Genomic DNA, 8,440 nt, shown 5'->3' with positions numbered 1-8,440 from the left:
TGGTTACGTTGAGGGATAGGTTGTTATTCTAGCACCACCCGACCAGGTCTCTGACTTCCTCCCTATAGGCTGTCTCGTCGTTGTCGGTGATCATCTGCAAACTTAATGATGGTGTTGGAGTCATGCCTGGCCATGCAGTCGTGGTTGAACAGGGAGTACAGTAGTGGACTGCGCACGCACCCCTGGGGAGCTCCAGTGTTGAGGTTCAGCGTGGCAGATGAGTTGCTACCTACCCTCACCACCTGCGGGCGGCCCGTCAGGAAGTCCAGGATCCAGTTGCAGAGGGAGGTGTTTAGCCCCAGGAGCTTAGTGAGATTTGAGGGTACTATGGTGTTGAACGCTAGGCTGTAGTCAATGATTGGCATTCTCACATAGGTGTTCCTTTTGTCCTGTGACTGTGGGGAAATGTTTACTCTGAAAGCTGACCTGCAAATGCATGTGATTCTTACCAGGAAAAGACCCAGCAAATGGCGCTTTGCAGAAAACGCTACAACTCCACCTGTAAACTGTAGGCCCATGTCCGAATCTTCTACGTGGAGAAACCCTAAACCTGCCCCGTTTGTGGGAAGACCATCAAACACAAGGAAGATCTGTCCAAGCATATGATGACTTACATAGGAGAGAAATCGGCAAATCAAGCTGTATTTGTCACATACTTCGTAAACAACATGTGTAGACTAACAGTGAAATGCTTACTTACGGGCCCTTCCCAACAATGCAGAGAGAAAAAAAGAGAAATAATAAAAAAAAAGAATAACATGAGGAATAAATACACAATGAGTAACAATAACTTGGCTATGTACCCTTGGTTCCAGTACTGGGTTGATGTGCATGGGTACTAGATAATTGAGGTAGAGACTGTATGAACATATAGGTAGTGATAAAGTGAATAGATAACAGGATAGATAATAAACAGTAGCAGCAGAGTATGTGATGAGTCAAAAGAGTTAGAGCAAAAAGGATCAATGTAGATAGTTAAATAGTTAACCAAGCTGTTCAGGATCCTGTTGATTCCAGACTTGGTGCATCGGCACCGCTTACCATGCTGTAGCAGAAAGAACAGTCTATGATTTGGGTGTCTGGAGTCTGACCATTTTTAGGGCCTTCTTCTGACACCGCCTGGTATAGAGATCCTGGATGGCAGGATGCTCAGCCCCAATGATGTATATGGCCATACGCACTACCCTCTGTAGCACCTTTCGGTCGGAAGCAGTTGCCATACCAAGCAGTGATCCAGTCAGTCAAGATGATCTCAGTGGTGCAGCTATAGAACCTTTTGACAAATCTTTTCAGACTCCTGAAGGGGAAGAGGCATTGTGTTGGTGTGTGTGGACCATGATAATTCCTTAGTGATTTTTTAAAATGTATTTTATTTAACCTTTATTTATCCAGGTAGGCTAGTTGAGAACAAGTTCTCATTTGCAACTGCGACCTGGCCAAGATAAACCAAAGCAGTTCGACACACAACACAGAGTTACACATGGAATAAACAAACATACAATCAATAATACAATAGAAAAACTCTATATACAGTGTGTGCAAATGAGGTAGGATAAGAGAGGTAAGGCAATAAATAGGCCATGGTGGCAAAGTAATTACAATATAGCAATTAAACACTGGAATGGTAGGATGTGCAGAAGATGAATGTGCAAGTTGAGATACTGGGGTGCAAAGGAGCAAGATAAATAAATAAATACAGTATGGGGATGAGGAAGATTGGAAGGGCTATTTACAGATGAGCTATGTACAGGTGCAGTGATCTGTGAGCTGCTCTGACAGCTGGTGCTTAAAGCTAGTGAGGGAAGTAAGAGTCTCCAGCTTCAGAGATTTTGCAGTTCGTTCCAGTCATTGGCAGCAGAGAACTGGAAGGAGAGGCGGCCAAAGGAAGAATTGGCTTTGGGGGTGGCCAGTGAGATATACCTGCTGGAGCGCGGGCAACGGGTGGATGCTGCTATGGTGACCAGTGAGCTGAGATAAGGCAGGGCTTTACCTAGCAGAGACTTGTAGATGACCTGGAGCAGATTGTCGATTTAATTTTGGATTGGAGATGTTTAATGTGAGTCTGGAAGGAGAGTTTACAGTCTAACCAGACACCTAGGTTTTTGTAGTTGTCCACATATTCTAGGTCAGAACCGTCCAGAGTAGTGATGCTGGACGGGCGGGCAGGTGCGGGCAGCGATCAGTTGAAGAGCATGCATTTCGTTTTACTTGCATTTAAGAGCAGTTGGAGGCCACGCAAGGAGAGTTGTATGGCATTGAAGCTCATCTGGAGGTTAGTTAACACAGTGTCCAACGAAGGGCCAGAGGTATACAGAATGGTGTCGTCTGCGTAGAGGTGGATCAAAGAATCACCAGCAGCGAGAGCGACATCATTGATGTATACAGAGAAGAGAGTCTGCCCGAGAATTGAACCCTGTGGCACCCCAATAGAGACTGCCAGAGGTCCGGACAACAGGCCCTCCGATTTGACATACTGAACTCTTATCGGAGAAGTAGTTGGTGAACCAAGCGCGGCAATCATTTGAGAAACCAAGGCTGTTGAGTCTGCCAATAAGAATGTTGTGATTCACAGAGTCGAAAGCCTTGGCCAGGTCGATGAATACGGCTGCACAGTAATGTCTCTTATCGATGGCGGTTATGATATTGTTTAGGACCTTGAGCATGACTGAGGTGCACCCATGACCAGCTCTGAAACCAGATTGCATAGCGGAGAAAGTACGGTGAGATCCGAAATGGTCGATAATCTGTTTGTTAACTTGGCTTTCAAAGACCTTAGAAAGGTAGGGTATGTAAAGGGGTGCGTAACTAGTGGCAGTGAAGACAGACGCAGGAGAGCAGAACTAGGTAATAGCCGGAGCAGTTTAATTTCAAAGCCAACGGCATAAGGAAATAAACAACATGGGTACAAAACAAGCACTTACAACAAACAATTCCACACAAAGACATGGGGGGAACAGAGGGTTAAATACACAACAATTAATGAGGGAAATGAGAACCAGGTGTGTAGGAAAACAAGACAAAACAAATGGAAAATGAAAAGTGGATCTACGATGGCTAGAAGTCCGGTGACGCCGACCGCCAAACTCCGCCCGAACAAGGAGAGGAACCGACTTCAGTGGAAGTCGTGACAGGGTAGAATAGATTTAGGTCTGTAGCAGTTTGGGTCTAGAGTGTCTCCCCCTTTGAAGAGGGGGATGACTGTGGCAGCTTTCCAATTTAAGGGAATCTCAGACGATACGAAAGAGAGGTTGAACAGGCTAGTAATAGGGGTTGCAATAATTTCGGCAGATACTTTTAGGAAGAGAGGGTCCAGATTGTCTAGCCCGGCTGATTTGTAGGGGTCCAGATTTTGCAGCTCTTTCAGAACATCAACTATCTGGATTTGGGTGAAGGAGAAATGGGGGAGGTTTGGGTGAGTTGCTGTGGGAAGCGCAGGGCTGTTGACCGGGGTAGGGGTAGCCAGGTGGAAAGCATGGCCAGCCGTAGAAAAATGCTTATTGAAATTCTCAATTATTGTGGATGTATCGGTAGTGACAGTGTTTCCTAGCCTCAGTTCAGTGGGCAGCTGGGAGGAGGTGCTCTTATTCTCCATGGACTTTACAGTGTCCCAGAACTTTTTTGAGTTTGTTCTACAGGATGCAAATTTCTGTTTGAAAAAGCTAGCTTTAGCTTTCCTATTTGCCTGTGTATATTGGTTCCTAACTTCCCTAAAAAGTTGCATATCCCGGGGGCTATTCGATGCTAATGCAGTACGCCACAGGATGTTTTTGTGCTGGTCAAGGGCAGACAGGTCTGGAGTGAACCAAGGGCTATATCTATTCCTAGTTCTACGTTTTTTGAATGGAGCATGCTTATTTAAGATGGTGAGGAAGGCACTTTTAAAGAATAACCAGGCGTCCTCTACTGACGGGATGAGGTCAATGTCATTCCAGGATACCCCGGCCAGGTCAATTAGAAAGGCCTGTTCGCAGAAGTGTTTTTGGGAGCGTTTAACAGTGATGAGGGGTGGTCGTTTGACCGCAGACCCATTACGGACGCAGGCAATGAGGCAGTGATCACTGAGATCTTGGTTGAAAACAGCAGAGGTGTATTTGGAGGGCGAGTTAGCTAGGATGATATCTATGAGGGTGCCCGTGTTTACGGATTTGGGGTTGTACCTGGTAGGTTCATTGATATTTTGTGTGAGATTGAGGGCACCAAGCTTAGATTGTAGGATGGCCGGGGTGTTAAGTATGTCCCAGTTTAGGTCACCTAGCAGCACGAGTTCAGAAGATAGATGGGGGGCAATCAATTCACATATGGTGTCCAGGGCACAGCTGGGGGCAGAGGATGGTCTATAGCAAGCGACAACGGTGAGAGACTTGTTTCTGGAAAGGTGAATTTTTTAGAAGTAGAAGCTCGAATTGTTTTGGTACAGACCTGGATAGTAAGATAGCCTGCAGAGTTCTATCTCTGCAGTAGATTGCAACACCGCCCCCAGGGAATAAAGCAAACTTAGGGAGTAGGCTTCTAATGTTAACATGCATGAAACCAAGGCTTTTACGGTTACAAAAGTCAACAAATGAGAGCACCTGGGGAGTAGGAGTAGAGCTAGGCACTGCAGGTCCTGGATTAACTTCTACATCACCAGAGTGTCGTGACGTTGTATTAGTTAATGTGACGACTGTTGCTCATCGAATGATTAACGGTTTATAATTGCGTGATTAAATGAATTAAGCGATGAATCAAGCAATTATTAACTCATCAACCTGGGGCACCATGGGAACAGTATTTTCATTGAGTTTCTATTTCCCAAATTAACTCACTGGATATCAGAATATCGATTTTACAACAGTCGCTAAATTAATCAATTTCCTCTACAGTCTCATTCTGAACGTCGCATAATCCGGGAATCTGCACGGACCCGGGCTTCACCAATGAGTTTACCACACCAATCTTAGTTGATTATTTATTTACTAGCAAGCTAAAATGATGATAAAAAATACACATACACAAAACACAGTCTAGATATTGATTAGGACTTAGTATAACGGGCCAACACACTATGGCGCGTGTTACCCAAAATGGGGATTTAAAAGAGAGAGAAATCAAGAAAGTACACGAGAGAAATATACATTTGGGTTCATTTGTCAGCCATGCTTATTTAAACCTAGCCTTGCCCCGAACTGCCGCTCTTATGGGTCAGAATATAATGATGTAATTACGTGTTGGAGGTCTCAGGTGGGGAGCTCCGCGTGTGTCGTTTAGGCTTCTCAATGACGCACTTCTCCGGCGCAACTCTCTGGTTGTCCTCACGATGTCAGTGTCCTTCTTGGCTAAGTGGTCTGATCCCTCGCCCTTGATCTGAAAGGGGTCTTCTGAGGACAGACAGCTCTATAGCTCAGAGCTCACAGCTTCGGACTCGAACGGTGTATATACCACGATTCAATGGTGAGTGTGGTTCGGCTTGAATTCACCCGCTTAGACACAGCTACTCGTCCGTAGCTCGTGTAGAAAAATATTTCTTTGTCTTCAACCTTGTGTTTCGTTTTGGGGTTCGTTGACTTTGTTGGACCTTAGCTGCAGCTTGGGGTCACTTAGTCTCCTATGTTAATTCTTCACTCTCCTGTCTTATACCCTAGGGTCAGAAGTGGGCGTAACCGCCTTTAGGGCAATTCTCTGGGCGGACCAAGTAAAGGGGCAAGGCCTAGATTTGACTAAAATCCTATTTTAGACACTACCTTCACATCTCATCTTTACCAAAACATTCTCTTTGATTTGGATATTTTCCACACAACGTACAATGTATAAACATCAGGCATATACTGGGAAAACTCTTAAAGGTACAATGTTTTCATAATAATGTCATCTCTTAACCTTTAATAACAATTCAAAAGTTACATACATTTTCATATTCCACCTCTCGTCATGACCACCATTGTGGCTGACGGAAACCATTGTTCCAAAGTCCCTTTATTGCATGTTTTAATGTTCTGAGGCCAGTTCTCCATAGTGAGAGGACAAAGGAATTTCTCAGTGGCCTAAGGTTTATTATGGCGTGAGGGGTCATAAAACCCCCACATCTTCAGACCCCTAGATCTCTCCTCCTCTGTTTGGGTTTTGGGAGATAATCTGTAGGGTGGTGGTCTCCTGTACCCTGACCTGATCAGGACAGTCATGACAAGAGGAACAGAGGAGAAGTAGGCTATTGGTACGGCTAAAGGCTATAAGAACTGGCCGTCTAGCACGTTCGGAACAGAGAGTAAAGGTAGCAGATTTCTGGGCACGATTTCTGGGCATAATGTACAGACAAAGATATGGTAGGACACCGATGAACTTGAAGCTCTCGACCCGCTACACTACAGCCCTGTTGAAGTGGATGGGGGCGTGCTCGGCCCTCCATTTTCTTTAGTCCATGATGAGCTCATTTGTATTGCTGACGTTGAGGGAGGGGTTGTTGTTCTGGCACCACACAGCTAAGGTCACTGACCTCCTCCCCCTAGGCTGTCTCATCGTCGTCGGTGATCAGGCCAACCACCGTTGTGTCTTCAGCAAACTTACTGATGGTGTTGGAGTCGTGCGCGGCCACGCAGTCGTGGGTAAACAGGGAGTACAGAAAGGGACAAGCACGCACTCCTAAGGTGGGCCGCGTGTTAAGGGTCAGTGTGGCGGATGTGATGTTGCCTACCCTCACCACCTGGGGGCGGCCTGTCTTGGAACTCCAAGATCCAGTTGCAAAGGATGGTGTTCTGTACCAGGGTCCTGCACTTAGTGATGAGCTTGGAGGGCACTATGGTGTAGAATGCTGAGCTATAGTCAACGAACAGCATTCTCACTTAGGTGTTTCTCTTGTTTTTAGCTGTGGAGACTGTGGAAAAAGCTTCTATCAGAAGGAGCACCTGGACATGCACATACTGACTTACACAGGAGACAAATAATGTAGCTGTGGTGACTGGAAAAAGCTTCAATCAGAAGGCGAATCTAACTCAACATATACAGACTTTGACTTGAAAGTGTAATGTCCCACTACTGTCTTTAATATTAAAGAGGTCGGCTGTGTGTCGTGACACACCTTCAACATTGTGCCTTAATTCCAGAGAACTCATAGCCCATTGTTGTTTACCCCTTACATATTCATATCCAACCTTAAATGGGCAATCTGCAGTTGAAACAATAACAAATTGGGATCCCCACCACTTGTTTTAATAAACAGCAGAGGCATGGGGTTTGGAGCGAGCAGTCGCACTAGGCTTCGCTCCACAGGTAATATTACACTTCACTACATTACCACGGCTTGATTTGTTTGATCTGAGCAATTCTTCTTAGCTAGCTACATAGCCGTCTTTGTATCAAAGATAATTGTGTAGTTTAGAGTAATTAGAGTAATTATCGAGGCTAGCTATCTTCGTCCTCCTAACGTAGTCAACACTGCTAGCTAGCTAGTCATCACTGCTAGCTAGCCAACTTCTACCGACTTAGCAGCACTGTAGAAACTATTACATTACAACGTAACGACTTGATTAGTGTGGTGTTAGTGTTAGTTAGCCAGCTACATAGTTGTCTTTGCTGTCTTTGTATCTAAGATAATTGTGTAGTTTGAGTAATTATCGAGGTGAGCTAGCCAGCCGCGACGCGGCGCCAGACTTAGTCACCTAGTCATCATTAACCCACTGCTAGCTAGCCAACCGTTACCGACTAGCAGCGCTGTAGATACTAATACTTTACAACGGAACGATTTGACTAGTGCAGTGTTAGCTAGCTAGCTACTTAGTTGTCTTTGTCATAGCTTGATAATTGTGTAGTTTAGTAATTATCGAGGTTAGCTAGCCAGCCATCGAGGTTAGCTAGCCAGCTATTTCCGTCCCCCGCGACGCCATTTTTCCTAACCCAGCCAAATATTACCGACGAGCAGCATTGTAGAAACTAAATACATTACAAGGAACGTCTTGATTAGTGTTATGTTAGCTAGCTAGCTACAAAGTTGCTTTGTATCATGACAAGGTGTAGTACTGAAACTATCGAGGTTACCTAGCCAGCTACACGTTCAAAGTCAACAACGCAGCCACTGCTAGCTAGCCTACTCCACCAGCCAGCAGTACTGTATCATTTTCGTAATTTTAGTCAATAAGATTTTTGCAACGTAAGCTTAACTTTCTGAACATTCGAGACGTGGAGTCCACTTGTCATTCCAACCTCCTTTGCATTAGCGTAGCCTCTTCTGTAGCCTGTCAACTATGTGTCTGTCTATCCCTGTTCTCTCCCCTCTGCACAGGCCATACAAACGCGTCACACCGCGTGGCCGCTGCCACTCTAACCTGGTGGTCCCAGCGCACACGACCCACGTGGAGTTCCAGGTCTCCGGCAGCCTCTGGAACTGCCGGTCTGCGGCCAACAAGGCTGAGTTCATCTCAGCCTATGCTACCCTCCAGTCCCTAGACTTCCTGGCGCTGACGGAAACATG

The sequence above is a fragment of the Salmo salar genome, chromosome 19, assembly GCF_965601325.2.
Source record: "Salmo salar chromosome 19, fSalSal1, whole genome shotgun sequence".
Taxonomy (NCBI): Eukaryota; Metazoa; Chordata; class Actinopteri; order Salmoniformes; family Salmonidae; genus Salmo; species Salmo salar.
The sequence above is the reverse complement of the archived record's forward strand: the minus strand, read 5'-3'. Positions refer to the sequence as shown.